This window comes from Phacochoerus africanus, chromosome 2 (assembly GCF_016906955.1).
Source record: "Phacochoerus africanus isolate WHEZ1 chromosome 2, ROS_Pafr_v1, whole genome shotgun sequence".
NCBI lineage: Eukaryota > Metazoa > Chordata > Mammalia > Artiodactyla > Suidae > Phacochoerus > Phacochoerus africanus.
This window is the reverse complement of record NC_062545.1, coordinates 154,804,558-154,822,336: the sequence shown is the minus strand read 5'-3', so window position 1 is coordinate 154,822,336 and position 17,779 is coordinate 154,804,558. Positions and strand designations below refer to the sequence as shown.

Sequence of the window (17,779 nt, the reverse complement as noted above, 5' to 3'; positions counted from 1 at the left end):
GCATGCTTGCGTGCATGCATGTGTATTTCCACGTCACTGGCCCACACAACACATCACCATGTGTGTACGCCTAGGGGTCTGGTATGCTGAGATCTTGGTGACATCTCCACCAAGCAGTGACTTCCTCAGAGGAGGACCCAGCATGCTGGACACTGGCACCCTGAGATTTCTACAGGTATCGCTGGATGGGGACACCAATGACAGCCAGGGCTCCATACAGCCCCCAGCACTGGAAGGAGCTGGAGCTGAGGAAGGTAGCTTCCAGCTCAGGGATATATTCTCAATCACCTGTGAGCCGGGCGCTTTCTGGAGATTCCCCATTTTAAGAGTGTCAGAGATGCTACAGTAATGAGTGGCAAGAGGAGCAGAGGAATAGCTTAGATGCTATGGCTTTAAAAAAAAAAAATTCTACAGAAAGTTGTGGGTTTATTGGTAGATTATTTGCATTCCTTACCGTGCTAATTTATAAGGATTGTTATTTTTTGAAGATAAATTTAAGTATGTACATTACAATAAATTACATTTATATATTTACCACAGAGGCACTCTTACCTAATAGTCATCAAGGCAATGCAGAGATTTGGAAGCAGGTCAGAATCACTCAGAGAGTTGTAAAAGTACATATGCCACCATCCCATCCTTAGAAAATCAGATTTCAGGATTTGGGATTAAACCAAAATAGCCATAGTTTAAGGAAAACAAAAATTTTTAAGGAGATTTTAGCCTTCATTTCCTTGTTGAGTACTAACAATAAACAATATGATACTCTTATATAATATAAAATGTATAATTATAATTGTATGATACACTCTCCCTAGATAAAGCCTATAGTTACGATACAATGCAACAGATGAATCATGAAAGAAAATTACAACTGATTATAACCCTTTCTTGCACTGTATTGTACTTTTAATTTTTCAAAGCCCTTTACAGCCATCATCCTGATTTGTTTCTACAACAATCGAAGAAGAGAGGTGTGACGAGTCCTTGGCCTGTTCCTTAAAATTGAGACAATGACAAAGATAAGGTATTGACATGGAGAGAGTCCTATGGAAACAGATCCAGCCAAAGGTATCTGCCAAGCTTAAAGGTGTGGATCTAATTCTACTTCTGGCACTTAGCAGAGACTAGCTGTCTGTTTGTGGTAAACTCATTTATGGGAAAATTATAGCTGTTATAGTTAACTGCCTTTTTATCATTATGTTCTATAATTTAAAAATATCGTTATGTTCTATAATTGTTCTATAATTTAAAAATATTTCCCAAAGCCCCACACCTGTAGTCTTCTGCACGCTCCACCTGGCACCTAACATGTTTTGAAATCTATTCCCTTAAGATTCTACCCACAAGAGTGGATGATCTGGTTCTGCCAGATGGAAACCAGCTTGCTCAGGTAACCTCCATTTTCATTAGAAAAGTCCAGGGCTAATTTAGGGTAAAGCTTTGCTCATTTAATATATGTTAGTCCTTGTATTTTAATAAGATTTAGATGGATCCACAGGCCCATCATTCCTCCTGATAGTTGTCTGGCTGACACAGATACCCTTATCAAAGTGCTTGCTTGTTGCTGAAATTGTTCCCTTAGAATAGAAATGAAATTTAACTATAACTTATAGACTTGGAGATGAATATTTTTGGATTCAATATATTCATTTCCTATGAAGATTTCTAAGAGAAAAAAAATCAACAGAGACTTTGAACAATGAATATAAAATCAGAATTGCAAGGGAATGATCATCATCTTTTCATTTTTCTTTATTAAACTTTAAAAGCATTGGCTGAATATAGTTTTGCTTCCATTTACATTAAAAAGTCATGGCATTCAATTGGTATTATCTTATGCACATGAATCAAAACAATGATACATGATTATTTGATGGTTCTTTGTCTAAACAGTAAAAATTTAATAATTATACTTTTAAGAAGAAAGGTTAACATTTCTTTAGAGGAACTGTAAAACTGTATCAGCAGTAGAGGCATAAGCACACATGCGTACACACGGAGTAAACAGAAATACTGCCCTCTTGCCATCCTCCCACCCCACCCCAATCTGATCACTGATAAGACCTTCTGATTCTCTGAATGTCTGGAACCTGTTTTTTTCCCTCCATCTTCTCAGGCATGGTCTTCCTGGATTACCACGGAGATTACCCTACTTCTACTCTTGCTGAATTCCTACCCCATCCTTTTACACAGCAGCCAAAATAATTTTTTTCCTATTAAATACAAACTAGATCACGAGTCCTCTCACTCACTGGTTTCTTACTGCACTTGAGAGACAACTGAATGTCTTCAGATCCTGGATTTTCTCTCCTTCTCACTCGCAGTGTACTGTCCACCCTGGCTTAGGGTCTGTGACCCAGAATACTGGCTCCCAGCTCTCGGCCCAGATGGTCCTCAGGTTTTTGCTTAAATGTCGCTTCCTCTAAGAGGTCCTGAATGGACACTCTGTTCTTTTCTTTCGGAGCCTTTATCACAATGTATAATCATATATTCACACATATTTTTGCTCAATTACCACAGCTCCATGATGTCTGAGTCTCTCTGTCTTTGTCCAGAGCAGTGCATGAATGAATAGCCGAATATTTCAGGTAAATGAGGAATTTGGGCAACATTCATGAATCAAAATTACACAACATAGGGAATTCCTATTGTGGCTCAGCAGTTAATGAACTGGACTAGTATCCATGAGGACATGGGTTCGATCCCTGGCCTCACTCAGTGGGTTAAGGATCTGACATCGTGAGCTGTGGTGTAGGTCGCAGACATGGCTCGGATCCCACATTGCTGTGGCTGTGGTGTAGGCTGGCAGCTGCAGCTCCGATTTGACCTCTAACCTGGGAATCTCCATATGCCATGGGTGGGGCCCTAAAAAGACAAAAACAAACAAAAATTACACAACATATCCAACAACTGGCCACAATCGTCTGGATGTGATTTTCCCAATAGATTCATTGTTGTTTTTAATCCCTCTGTTCAAGGTGATCTCTATGCTCCTTCCCTCTCCCATGACTTTGCCCTCCAATTCTCCTAATTTTAAAACGAAGATGTTGCAAATGATTCCACCAATACTAGCACCTCTGCCTTTATTGTCTACGGTAGAGCATTTATTTATTTTATTTTTGTATTTTTACCAAGAGATATTATGCGTGTGTGCCTGACCTCTTCAGTGATAGAATAAGTAATTAAAGGAATGGTTTTTACTTTTTTTGGCACTAAGCTCTGGGTCAAGTTGAATACATATCTATGTACCTATAGATACATATTTGAGAGGATGCATGTATTTTTTTATACATGTATCTCTCTGTTCCCTTAATTTCTCTTATTGCTTTTGAATGAGGAAGATCCAAGTTCCTTTTTTGTGCAAAATATATATTTTTAACAAGTTTATTTTTTTTAGCAAGTTCATTTTTTTTAAACTTGCTGTAACCATCTGTCACTCAGTAAGTCTAAAAATCAGATATATTGAAACTAACATTTTTTTTAAGAAGAAAATGTAATCATTTCTTTTAAGACCTTTATACCCCCAAAGGCACTTAGGGTACATTTGCTTTGAAGCAATACTGACCTCCTGTGGCCAGGGAGTCTTATTAAACAGCTCCCCCCCCCCCACTCCCCAAGTTTCCTTCTAAAAATTCTCTATCATGGTAATTTTTATTTTCAATCCACAAAATTTGTTTTAATGTAACAGTGTTGGGATGGTCAATCTATAATTGTCTCTCCCCAAGGCCCAAATTAAGAAGGGACCCTCTTGTTCTGCCAGTTGTGAGGGTGGGAGAGGGGGTGACTTACCATACAGGGTTGTAGAGCCTCAAAAAAGCAGAAGATACAGTATTTGGAGTGTGGTTGCTCCAAGAATGTGGTTATTTCTTCTACTTATCACACTTTTCTCCTATTCCTTTCATTTCTACAAACAGGTCAGTCTTACTATCTCATGAAGGCCTTGGAGGCAGACATTATTTAGCTAAAGCTCATTCTCACTCTCCATCAGTTTACTTTTCCAAATATCTTGTGTCTGATTCTCTTCCTCATTTGCATTTTCACCTTTGTCTTCATCTTCCTTGAAGATAACAGTAGCCCCCTGGGCGCCTTCTCTGATTTTATTCCTTTTTAAAAAAAAGAGGCATAATTGACATGTAACATATTATTTTCAGGTAGACAACATAAGGATTCAATATTTGTATATATTGTGAAATGACCACCACACTGTCTAATTTAATATGTCACCATCCATAGTTACAGAATTTTTGTTCCTGTGATGAGAGCATTTAAGATTTACTTTCTTGAAGTTCCTATTGTGGCTCAATGGGTTAAGACTAGTATCCATGAGGATGCCAGTTCCATCCCTGGCCTCACTCAGTGGGTTAAGGATCCAGTGTTGTTGCAAGCTGTGGAATAGGTTTGCAGATGTGGCTTGGATCTGGCGTTGGATGTGGCTGTAGTGTAGGCTGGCAGCTGCAGCTCTGATTTGACCCCTAGCCTGGGAATTTCCATGTGCTACAGCTGTAGCCCTAAAAAAAAAAAAAAAAAAAAATTTACTCTCTTAGTGACTTTGAACTATGCAAGACAGTATGATTAACTCTTGTCACCTTGATGTACATGCCATCCCCAGACATTTATTTTATAGTTGGAAGTTTGTACGTTTTGATTCCCTTCACCCATTTCATCCACCTCCACCCCTGCCTCTTGCACCCACTGGTTTGTTCTCTATTTCTCCTCTTTTGCTGCCCATTCGACACTCACACTCCCTCCTGGGAAATGCTGCTCCATGTGTTGTCTGAGGATCCGCTGTTCCTGCTGCCTCTCTGATAAGATCGGGAACCACTGAGGGTAAGAGTTTCCAAATGTTCATGACCATTGGACAGAGTAATTTTGTGTATATTTGAATCTGATAATTTAAAAAATTGTGCAGTCATTGCCTTTTTTATTCCATGTTCCACAAATTTATTTTTGTTGTTTTCTATTGTCTTTTACAGCAGCCCCAGCCTGGCTAGAAGTAAACCAGTCCTTCGCCCCAAGAGGTTTGTAGAGCATGGCTCCGGTCTGTCCCACTGGACTAATCTTTCTTGATCAGCCCCTTTTTAGGAGTTAGTTCTCTACTCAAATTTTCTACACACATTTATCAGTGCATCACTTCTAAAGTGTCTGTGAGATGTCTAGTGCATTTTAACTTTGGCATCAGGAAGATGCTGTCCAACCTTCTTCTCAGATCAGTTCCCTGGCCTCTCAGTGCATATGTTCCTTCTACTCCATTCTTTCTTTACTTACACTCCTGAGCTACCACATCTTGCATCTAACCTAGAAAGAGGCCCTTCCTTCTCTGTGACCCATCCAAATGGGACCAGGGCTTCCAGGTCCCTTCACCTTTACTCCCTGAGTAGAATTTCCTGTTATCTCAGACTGTCTGCATCTTCCAGGCCACTCAGTTCCCATGGCGACCACTGTCTAACAACAGACCAGGCGCGCCTCTTACGTTTTCGGAGGCATCTTCCAGCTGCTGCTGCTCTCTGTGCCTGTGATTTCTGTGTACCATCTCCTGTGGTCCTCACGCTAACCCTGCAGGGTAGTTACTGTTTCCATTCCCACTGCAGGGATGAGAAAACTGAGACTCAGTGTGTTAGTTCTCATTCCCAAGCTTGCAGAGATTGTAAGAGATGGAGCGTGAGTGACATAAAACCTAAATTGTGCTTTCATCTCCTCATGAGATAAATATTATGAACTCTAGTTTAGAGAGGAAGACATTGATGTCTGGTGCCCTGGTCAGGGATTTGAACCCATGTCAGTTGTATTAGTTTCCTTGTTCTGTTGTAGTGAATGATTACAACCTGATGGCTTAAAAAAGATTTATCATCTCAGAGTGTTGGAGGCAAGGAGTCTGAATCAAGGTGTTAGAAGGCTGAGTCCTCCTGGAGATGAAAGGTGGGTGGCTCCATGCCTCTGTCTCTCCCAGCTGCACATAGGTGCCGGCAGTCCTTGTCTTTCCTTGGCCTCTAGCTATGTCACTCTGATGTCCACTCCATGTACACATGAGTGTCCCTGTCTATCTGTGTCAAATATCCTTTTCCTTCCTCTTAAAAGGGCACCAGTCATTGGATTTAGGGCCAACTCTAAATCCAGGACAACCTCCTCTCTGGATCCTTAACATCATTACATCTGCAAAGACCCTAGTTCCAAATAAGTTCACATTCACAGGTACCTGGAATTGTGACATGAACATACCTTTTTGGAGACACTCCAGGGTTTGTCTAACTATAAAACCCATGTTCTCTCCGTGCCATGCTGCCTGGTGTCCACCCCTTTAGTATTTGACAGCATACCCTCCAGACTTGCAGCTGGATGTTTCACAAGGCTTAGTTCTATTTAAGCTATTGGTGCTTAAGGACCATGCTTTTCACACCATCTGCAGCCCCCCTGGTGCCACTCATGATGCAGCATGTAAGAAACTGCTCAGGAGGGTCTGGCAGTCATCATTATGGTGAACCATCCCTGGATAGGAGTTCTGTACCACAGCACAGAGAAAGGGGGCGGGTAACATCTATGGACAAAGCTATTCTTGGGTGTGAGCACGTGGAATGCCCCCACTCAAATAAGGAAGCGCACCTGAGATGTTGGGCAGGAACTGGTAATTATTTAGCTTCTATGATGTGCTAAGCTCTCTCACCCATTGTACTTTACTGTTATTTCCTTCATACTCTGTCCACTAAAGTTCACAGCAGCAGGGGAAAGAATGAATAGCTAAGTCACAGTTGATTGTGGGATAGAAGGATAAGGCTAGCAAGTTGAAGGCTTATTTTGAATGTGATTCTTGTTTTATTTATTTATTTATTTATTTTTGGCTGGATCTCTGTCATGGCCTGCTGAAGTTCCCAGGCCAGGGATTAAACCCAAGCCATGGCAGTGACAACACTGGATCCATAACCACTAGGCCACCAGGGAACTCCTGAAATTGATTCTTGAAAAATAATCATATCAAGGTATCACAGTCTTATCAATCAAATAAATGCTTTTATTAAAAAGACAAAAACTTGGCACTATGAGAGAAGCCTCGTTTTTTTGTATTATTGCTCATGGGAAAGCTTTTTTTTTTCCCATTTTTTAGTTTTATTGAGGTATAGTTGATTTACAATGTTGTGATAATTTCTGCTCTACAGCAAAGTGAATGGGAACGTTTTTAAGCTAAATCATAAAGAAGCTTATAACTTTTAGTCCTTAAGTTTCAGTGATTCTTTCTTTTATGCCTTCACTTCAGGGCAAGTTAGAAAAAGTGGAATTAAATCTGAGTACAACAAAGCCTGACTCAGAATTTCAAAACTTGATTTGCATTTTAAACCTTCGGTTTTTGTTTGTTTGCTTTTGTTTTTTACTTAGCCCTTGAGAATGTAACAGTAAAAGGCAGCACTTTGAATTGAAATGATGTGCAAGGTAATTGGAAGCTGCTTAGTAAGTGGGGGGCTGTTCCCATGAAAGACTCCCCCCAGGGTACTCAGCCTTCCAGCAGTTTTTAAAGTGGATTGTTCCCCAAAGAGAATGAAGAGTAAATATATCTCAAGTTTAATGGTCTGTTGAAAAGAAGGGACTGCTTTTTTTTTTCTTTTTTAAAAAATGATTAAATCAGTGTGAGAAAATAGGGAAATAAAGGACTAGTATTTCTTTCTGTTTACCTTTTGATGCTTGTCTTTATATGTGATATTCTATTTCTGGATAAATGTTCTTGAATTTATTCCTACTTTAAAATCTCCCCCCTCTTTTTGTGAAATGTCCGAGTTTATCTTGATATCTCAGTAAGGTGAAAATTAGGTTATTTCCTAATTTTATGTTATTGGTGTGGCCAAGAAAGGGCTCTTGGTTTTCCAGCAGCACCCCCTTGTGGCGTTTCTATGCATTTCCTAATTCTAAATAGTTTAACATTTTCAAGGACTTATAAACAGTATATTTTTTTGTTTTTCAAGTTTTTAATTTATTTACTCTTTCCTCTCTCTGTATCTGTTGGTTCTGCCTTTCTGATCTTAATTATTAAATTTAGGGGTGAAGTCTGTGGCTTGGGATGGACTGGGCCTCACATTCATGTCAGGTTTGAAGACATTTTAATAACATTGAGTGCCAAGTCAGTGGCAACAATCTGTATCAAATCCTTGCACTTAACTTGCTTTTAAATATTTGAATAATTTAATTCTAAAATACACTTAAGACTAAAGTGTTTTTTAAAATATGTTATTGGAGTGTAGTTGCTTTACAATGTTGTGTTACTTTCAAGTGTACAGCAAAGTGATTCAGTTAGGCATATACATATTCCATTTTCTTCAGATTCTTTCCCCATATAGGTTATTACAGAATATTGAGTAGCGCTCCCTGTGCTATACAGTAGGTCCTTACTGATTATTTTACATATAGTAGTATATATATATGCTAATCCCAAACTCTTAATGTAGCCCTCAGTGTTTCCCCTTTGGTAACTGTAAATTTCTTTTCTATGTCTGTGAGTCTGTTTCTGTTTTGTAAATACATTCACTTCCATTGTTTTTAAAATTAGATTCCACATGTAAGTGATATAATGATGTTTGTTTTTCTCTGTCTGACTTACTTCACTTAGTATAACTTCTGGTTGCATCCATGTTGCTGCAAATGGCATTATTTGATTCTTTTTTAATGGCTGAGTAATATTCCATTATATATATGTACCACATCTTCTTTATCCATTCCTCTGTTGATACACATTTAGGTTGCTTCCATGTCTTGGCTATTGTAAATAGTACTGTAATGAACCTTGAGGTATGTGTATCTTTTAGAATTATGGTTTTCTCCAGATATGTGCCTAGGAGTAGGATTTCTGCATCATGTGGTAGTTCTAGTTTTCATTTTTAAAGGAACCTCCATAGCGGTTGTGCTAATTTACATTCCCACCAGCAGTGTAGGGGAGTTCTCTTTTCTCTGCACCCTCTCCAGCATTTATTGTTTGTAGACTTTTTGATGATGATCATTCTGAACTGTGAGAGATGATACCTCATTGTTGTTTTGATTTGCTTTTCTCTAATAATTTGCAATGTTGAGAATCTTTTCATGTGATTTTTGGCCATCTAGTACTAAAGTATTTTTAATTGTTGTCATCGTTATTTCAAGTATAGTATCCTTTCATCTTTATTTGAACTCAGGGTATACATTCTCAAGACTTTTTCACTAACTAGTAAAATGTATATTTTGTACAACACCTTATAAGCTCATGTTCTATTTAAATAAATTCTGTGTGAAGTCATTTGGAAATTAAGTTGTTTGAAAGAAAATTTCATGTGTGAGAGGTATAGATTCAACAAATTAGGACTATGCTAGGCTTTAAGTTTCTTTTTTAAAAAAACACTCCAAAGTCAGAGAATTAAAAATCAGCATTAATGCATTTCACATGAGCAGAACATCTGGTTTTGAGCTTTGCTCTAACCCTAGATATTTGGAGATACTAATGCAACTGACATTAAAAATGCTGCCGGACAGCTTCGTACTTTTGGTCATCATAGTTTCCTATCACTGTGACCACTTTTCCATCTGCTGCCTTTCCTTCAAGTTTTGTCTTGTTTGAATAATTTACATTAGGTGGTTATTTAGAGATCATTTATTACTTTTTACATTTTAATTAAGCATGTTCTCTTTTTTTGTGTGTGTATGTGTCTTTTTAGGGCCCCGGAGGCTCATGGAGGTTCCTAGGCTAGGGGTTGAATGGGAGCTGTAGCTGCCGGCCTACACCATAGCCACAGCAACGCCAGATCAGAGAGCCATATCTGCGACTGACACCACAGCTCACAGTAACACTGGATCCTTAACCCAGTGAGCAAGGCCAGGGATCGAACCCGCATCCTCATGAATATTAGTCAGATTCATTTTCATTGAGCCATGACAGGAAATCCTCAGAGATCATTTACAAAACAATTTTGCCTAGAATATATTACATATTTTACTAAATGAATATTTAACTGTAGAAATAATCAGATCTATGGCAATTGATTTAGAGGCCCATGTCTTATTCCTCTGTGTGTGTGTATAAGCATGATTATATGTATTTAAAAATCATGTTGGATTTACATGTGTTTTGAATGTATATTCTAGGGAATAATAGATTTTCTTCTAGAAGCAGTTGGTGTCCAGTTCCTTGACTTAAACTTCTGTCTTCAGTTTCCTTATCTATCATCTGGGCTACAGCTTTTTAAATGATTCTTCAACTTATATTATCTAATCATTGTTACTCTAAGAAGTACATTGGATTTGACCCCTGAAAATCGTTTTAATATAGTTAATTATAACTTCTACAGTAACCTGTATCTTTAGTAGAACATTTAGTATATTCTCTGTGATCTTCTGACACTTTAACTGTCAGACTGTGCATCTCTGATTTACAGTCTGTGATAATGATATTCTTTTATAAAGAAAAATCTTTGAAAGAAATTTCTTTTCTTTTTTTTTTTTGTCTTTTTGCTATTTCTTGGGCCGCTCACGCAGCATATGGAGGTTCCCAGGCTAGGGGTCGAGTCGGAGCTGTAGCCGCCAGCCTACGCCAGAGCCACAGCAACGCTGGATCCGAGCCGCGTCTGCAACCTACACGACAGCTCACGGCAACGCTGGATCGTCAACCCACTGAGCAAGGGCAGGGACTGAACCCGCAACCTCATGGTTCCTAGTCGGATTTGTTAACCACTGCACCACCACGGGAACTCCTTTTGAAAGAAATTTCTAGGACTTTATGAAAACATTGGGTCTTCTACTTCATACAAGCCCTCCTTTGCTTGCTTATTTATTTAAACTGTGGTTAAAATTCACATAATATAAAATGACCATTTAAACCATTTTTAAGTGTATTCACACTTTTGTGCAACAGATGGCTAAGACTTTCTCATCTTATGAAACTGAAACTCTATACCCATTAAACTACTCCCTTCCTCCCCAGCCCCCCACATGTCAGGGCTTTATTCTTTATGGACTTCAGACACCATGAGGACCAGGGTGGAGGTATAGGGCAGGGACTCAATAAGGCAGCTGCTAGGAGAAAGGAGGAGGTCAGGTGATGCTTAAAAAAAGCTATTTTACAGTATAATCAGTCTGTTGTGCCTAACTACTCTCCATGGAAAGCAAATTATTCTTATCCTACTGATTAATACATCATAACAATTTTTATGAACTCTCCTGCCCTTCTTGTCCCTCAAGGCTTATTTTGCTGATTTTTAATAATCCAATGTCCAACATGAGAGAAGAATCCACAGTGTGATTTGTGCTAGACAGCTTAGATTAAAAAAAACCCCTTAAATCCAATATTAAAAATGCTTTCTAAGAGGTGTTTTAAAATATGAAATTGGAGTTCCTGTTGTGGCTCAGTGGTAATGAACCTGGCTAGTGTCCATGAGGACACAGGCTGGATCCCTCGCCTCACTCAGGGGGTTAATGATCCAGCATTGCCATGAACTGTGGTGTAGGTTGCAAACTCAGCTTGGATCCTGCATTGCTGTGGCTGTGGTGTAGGCTGACAGCTGCAGCTCCAATTCTACCTCTAGCCTGGGAACTTCCCTATGTTGTGGATGTGGCCCTAAATATATATATTTATATTTATATTTTTATATACATGAAATCATACACACACACACACACACACACACACACACACACACACACACACACCAAATCCTGGGGCCTGAGGAGAAGAACTTTGGTATCTGTAACTATTCAGAAGACAACAGCCTCAGGGGCAGTGTCTCTGTTTATCCATGTGCCTTGTGAATAGTGGGAGGCTGCTGCTTAGGTAACATGATCACCCTGGAGACCAGCATCTTTACAACAAGTGTGATTTGCAGTCCTTTCCCTCAATGTTCTATCTCATTTTGACTTGGGGACTTTGTAAAGGCAACTGAGGAACTTATTGAGAATAGTGGAATGCTGTAACACTAAATAGATCCTAACTGCCCTTTTTATCTTGGTGGCCAAAATCAATATTCATTGCTATCTTACAATTTCCATGGGTCAGGAATCCAGTCAGTTTAGTTGGGTCCTCTGGCTCAGGGAGTCTCCCAATCCTGCAGTTACAATGTCAGCTTGAGCTGCAGTCTCATCAGAAGGCTTGACTGTGGGGAATCCATTTTTAAGCTCGTTCATGTGGCTGTGGGTGGGCCTTAGGCCCTTGGTGGCCACTGGCCAGAGACAAAAATCCTTGCCATAGGAGACCCTCAGTGGGGCAGCTCTCTGGGCTTCTCTCAGAGAGAGCAAAAAAAGAGAGCGAGAGAGAAGAGAGAGCTGTTAAGGCAGAGACCAGAGAACTTTTATAACCTAATCCTGAAAGTGACATCCCATCACTTGGCCATCTTTTATTTGTGAGAAGTGAGTCATGAGATCTAGCTCTTACTTGATGGGAGATATGAATAGCAAGAGGCTAGGGTCCCTAGAGACATCTCAGGAGTCTGTGGGCAAGAAGTTTCTTGGTCTCCATCACTAACATCTCTGGTATCTGCGTTTTCATCTGTCCAGTGGTTAAAGTAACGATTCTCATTTTAGGAGGCTGCTGTGAGGATTAAATAAGTTAATAAACTAAGACATGTAGGGCTGTACCTAGCACGTGATTATGGCCCAATTAAATTAAGGTATTAGCAACCTTCCCATTTTATAATGAAGACCCATTGAATTTAAGGGACTTATTCCCAGTCTTACAGCTCAGAAGGGATGGGGCTGCTAGAAAGTGAACCCAGGGCTATCTGACTGGTCTGTTTATCAATGGAGGCTTTGATGTACCATTTCTATATGTGTAACAGGTAGTCGGAGTTGTGTTTCTACTTGAATACTGCTCTTGTCAACGATGTCCATTTTGATAATCCATTGGCCAATTCTCTTTTTTCATCTAGTTTTATTTCTCAATATCTTTTGATGCAGTTGGTCACTCCTTACCCTGGGAAAGACTTTCTGGTTTTTCTAACACTTTCCCTCATCTCTGGCCTTTGAATATTGAAGTGCCTTTAGCTCAATTCTTGGACTTCTTCTCTCTCTCTTTTTTAAAAATATCCATATTCTGTCTTGCTGCTATCTTTATGGAAATGACTCTTAGGTTTATATACTGAATCTAGCTCTATCTCCTTATTATCAGACTTGCTCATCCTACTGCCAACTTGAATCTTTGCTTGACTAGTACATCCCTAAATCTTGTCCTATTAAAATGACATTCCTTCTAGAAGCTTTCTGTTAATTGCTAGTCCATGGTCCTTTTTTCCCCCCAATAGCTCTTTTTTTTTTTTTTTGTCTTTTTGCCATTTCTTGGGCCGCTCCCGTGGCACATGGAGGTTCCCAGGCTAGGGGTCTAATCGGATCTGTAGCTGCCAGCCTACGCCAGAGCCACAGCAACTTGGGATTCGAGCCGCATCTGCGACCTATACCACAGCTCACGGCAACTTCAGATCGTTAACCCACTGAGCAAGGCCAGGGATGGAACCCACAACCTCATGGTTCCTAGTCGGATTTGTTAACTACTGCGCCAAGACGGGAACTCCCCCAATAGCTCTTAGTACCTTCTCATACTTTACATATTTTTCTCATGTCTATAGTTTACTTCTTTTTTCCATTGTCTCTCTCTGCCCTCTAGATTATAAGTTCCATGAGTGCAGGGATTGTTTTTTACTGTTTTGAGCGATACCAAATCAATATTAAAGTACTTAAATGTGTAGCAGCAGCCAGTAAACTGCCAATAAACATTTGTTAGATGATGAAATAAATAAACTGAAAGGATGAGCTATATGACCTCAGCGAAATGCTGTGGAGAAAATCATAATCTGTTCTTACTTTGGGTGAATAGCTGGGACCTGGAACTCCGTGTCTCTTCCCTCACCTCATGTTCAAACAATAATCCCAATATATGCTCACATGCCACTGAAGACATGGTACCAGATGAAGGAATAGAGGGAAGATGTTATCTGGGGAGGAGAAACTCTAAGAGTTGGGTGGAAACAGCAAAGGGAGGGAAGGTGAATCACACTAACTTCTAGAAACAGCAGGTGTGGGAGGGGCGGAGGTGGGAAGTTGGTAGCGGAGAGAGAGGTGATAAGAAAGCAAGAAACAGATTGACTTTTATTGATTTAAGAACTAGAATGATTGAATAACTGTGCAGAGCCACAGGAGAAACAGGCTGGTTGGTATTGCTAATTTAAAAAGAAGAGTAAATTACTCCATTCAAAAAAAAAAGTGCTTTAAATATAGAAAAAATTCCAGCAAATTGAATCGAATTTTTTTCCTTCTCATTGTGAAAGGTCACAGTGGTTCTAATTCCAATGTCCAATTACCAGGCACCATCAGCACAGCAAAGGAGAATCAACTCAATTTCAATCTCAGGCATTTGCCTCACATTTAACTAGCTTTGGTATGACTCACAGCAATTTTCTCATCAAAAAGCTAATTTTAGGAGCAAAATGTCAAGAAAAGATGAGAAAGAAGAGCCTGGTTTTGTGGAGGCTGCGGGCTTTTTCTTTTCTTTTTTTTTTTTTTGCACTGGGGCTGCATTTCTAAGCTACCTGTCAAATCAGTCACTCTCGGAAGCCTCTGTGATGTTTTTGCTCTGCTCCGAGGAGATAGAAAACAAGACAGGGAGACGAACATATTTGTTCATCCCTAATCTCAAATGTAGGTGACACTCTGTTCCAGATGGTCCTTAAATTTTGACCTGATGATTTTTAAAAGAAAATTTTCATCTGCATGAGCAAACTTGACGAAATAAACATGGAGTCTGGTGGATCTTTAACCAGTTGTCCTGTATGAAAAGAAATACTCTTGGTAAGCGAAACCAAGGGAAGGAGGGAAAAAAAGAGATTTTCATTCTCTGGCCTGGTATTTCTGTGTTTTGTTACAACAAAGGAATAATTTGTTTAATCTTCTTACTGATGATAATGAAACCATCAGCAAATTCTGATTAGGCTATATCCACAGGTGTCTAGGGCAGGGCGCTTTCCCAGAGGCTCTTGGTCTCAGAGTCCTGGTGTTTCAGGAACATTCACAGCCTGGAATATGCTCTGTGGGTCCAACTAGATCCTTCCTGCCAGCAGTCCTGGAAAATCTTAACTTACTGAATCAACATGAAAATTACAGAATAGTTATCCAATTACCTTTTTATTCTTGAAAAGCCAGACTTCTAATCTAGAAGCTGTAGGCCTTATCTGTCTTCTGGACCTTTAACTATATTTGCTCTCTTGTTTGATGCTATGAGCTGCCCTTGCCTGTGAGCAAAGACAGAGCTGGGATCACATTTATCGATTTTGCTCTAATATTTCAAGAAATTATTTTTTACTTCTGATCTATCTTACAGATGTACTAGAGGATAGCAAATTAAAAAAGCTCGAAGTGTTTGATTTTTTTTTTCAAGGTAAACAATCATCAGCATCTGTTAGTGTGCAAAATAGTAACAAATCCAGAGAGAGGTAAAAGGAGGCAGGGTGTGGCTTGGCTTCCCTCCCACAATAGAGAGCCCTGCTGCCAGGCCAGTGGGGCAAGGCACTTGACTGAGCACTTGGGGCCCCAGCATCCCCTGAGAACAAGCTCAGAAGGGCTCCACCTGATGGGAGCCACACCAGGGAAGAGGGCAAGGGCTGCAGCTGCCATAGGTGCTTGGCTCCCACCCACCACACACCTCCACCTCTTAGGTAGGGATGTTAGGGGACTGGGCTAAACCTATCCTTTCCAAACCCGGGTATCTTCCTCTATCGTAGTTTCCCTCCTCCCAGTGATTAGCCAGGTTGGACTACCAGGTCCTGTTACTGACCCCACCTGACTCAAAGTGGGTAGTTTCTTTCACATACCATATTTTAGCCATTGCGTAGGCAGCAGGCCCTCTGAACCTGCTGGGGTAACTGCAGGTTGGTCCTTGCCAAAACAAAAAACCAAAAAGCCTTTTTAAGCCACAGAAATCATCCTAAGATGGCAGCCACTGATGCTACCGCCCCAAACATGCTTTGCAACTGAACCCCCAAGACAAACAACCCCTGCATCCTGCAGTCATTCTGGCCCATCTGCCAAGAACCCTCACTTGGCCTTGAACTCATGGGGCCTCCACTTGGGTAAGTCTCGCCTGTTCCGTGGAAGGCCTACCCATACAGCAGTGCTGGACCACCTGGCACAGGCTGTCTCTGGTCATGTCCTCTGGACACTCCCACCACACTGGCAGAGGCCCAGGCCCTTCCGGCAAGGATCTGAGTCAGTTGCAAGGCCTCCTGGTGGGATGGGAGGAGCAGGCCCGGGCCAGCAGGGGCTGCGCTGGGGTCACGCCGTAATTGAGGGTGGTGGAGCGCGGCCGCAGGCGTGGCCACAAGGACCAGCGTCCATAGGCGCTAGTGGCTCTGGAGGCCCACTGAGCTCTGCAGGCCGGCTCAGCAGTGCTTCTGTGCCCCAGGCCCGGGAAGGCGGGGAAGAAGCGGCACTGCGGCCCAGCTGCTCCCTGAGGACCGGCCCCAAGGAGGACCAGGGGCTGTGCATCGCCACGTCGCGGTGCTGCGGCTGCCTTGGCCTCAGTGATGTCCGCGTGGGGTGGAGACCCAAGCCGGGCATGGGTGGCCCTGGCCCAGTAGCAGCGGGGAGGCCTGGCGGTTGGACCTCAAACTGGCCTTCGAGTCCGCAGACGAGTTCTGCATTCTTGCCACTCTTTTTGCGCAGGGAGAGGAGGCCCCGGTGCTCCGGTCGTGCTCACAGGCACCAGCTGCTGCCCATTCAGGTCCTTGACCATCAGGGCACGATTTTGGCGCAGCCAGGCCCGCAATCCTTGCCAAACTCCGTGTTGAAAGAACTTGAGACTTTTAAGTCGTGTGACTTCTTTGGCAGAAGAGATTCCAAGCCGAGGAAACGGTCGGCAGAGCTCTTGCTCAAAACCGTGCGCTTGTCTCAGGTAGGCACGTGAGCGTGTGCGCATCTGCACGTGTGTTTAGGAGGTGGAGGGGTGTGGGCAGAAGCGTGCCAGGGCATTTGACTTTCCTGAGTTTCTTTAAAGTGTATAAGGCAATGATAGGACAAGGCGGATACAACCATAGCTCTTAATTTGTTCTATTTATGCTTTTACATAGATACACATTTGAGCTCCATGGACTGTTTTATTCCTTTAAGGAAAAGAGACGTGTATTATTTTTGGAGACTATTTTAAGCCCTGCAACAAAGCGAAAAGCCGAAGAATCTGGCCTCTTGTGAAGGATCAAACTTACATTAAAAACAAAAACAAAAACAAAAAACAAACCCACAAACTTTGCCAGCTTCCTATTCCAATTGCTCAGACCTTTTCATATAGGATTAGGACTGTTTGATTTTGGAATGGAAAATTATTTTACCCTTCCCCCCATTATTTCCCTGAACCTTCATCATAGCATACCATTTATGACATAGGCAGGAAATGAATGCTGTCCATCCTGTTTTAAAAAATGAAAGATGCTTTAGGATTAATTGTCAAGGACAGAGCTCTCTCTTGTAATCTGGAAGAATATTAAGCAATTTAGCCAATTCTTTTCCCTGAATGTATTTGTTTTTCATAAATTCTAGGATAATTTGAATTAGAAATAAAAATGACTAACACACCAAATGAATTAAAAATCAAGCAAAACATTGGGAAAGTATTTGACACAAATTTAATAGCTTAAGTGTGAATTTCCTCAGAATGGAAGAGCTCCATAACATTGAAATTTTGCTTTTGTTTGTCTTTTAGTTCTTTGTAAAATAAAAAATCACATAATGGGATCCAGCAGTTAATTTTTGTGCAGTATTAGATGTTATTTTATATGATTACACTCAGATAAAGTAACAGATC

The 17,779-nt window shown here is 40.9% G+C and overlaps 1 long non-coding RNA gene across 2 annotated transcripts; it reads left to right on the top strand.

Annotated features, from left to right (window-relative positions):
* The first annotated feature begins 1,315 nt into the window (after positions 1-1,315).
* On the top strand, positions 1,316-17,536 carry LOC125121210 (uncharacterized). Of its 2 annotated transcripts, XR_007133405.1 has the most exons (6): positions 1,316-1,393; positions 2,524-2,591; positions 4,814-4,830; positions 4,977-5,021; positions 16,645-16,873; positions 17,049-17,536. It is a non-coding gene; the product is annotated as an uncharacterized LOC125121210 (long non-coding RNA). The 2 variants fall into 2 exon arrangements; XR_007133404.1 differs by lacking the exons at positions 1,316-1,393; positions 2,524-2,591 and having other exon boundaries at positions 4,544-4,830.
* Positions 17,537-17,779: the final 243 nt, after the last annotated feature.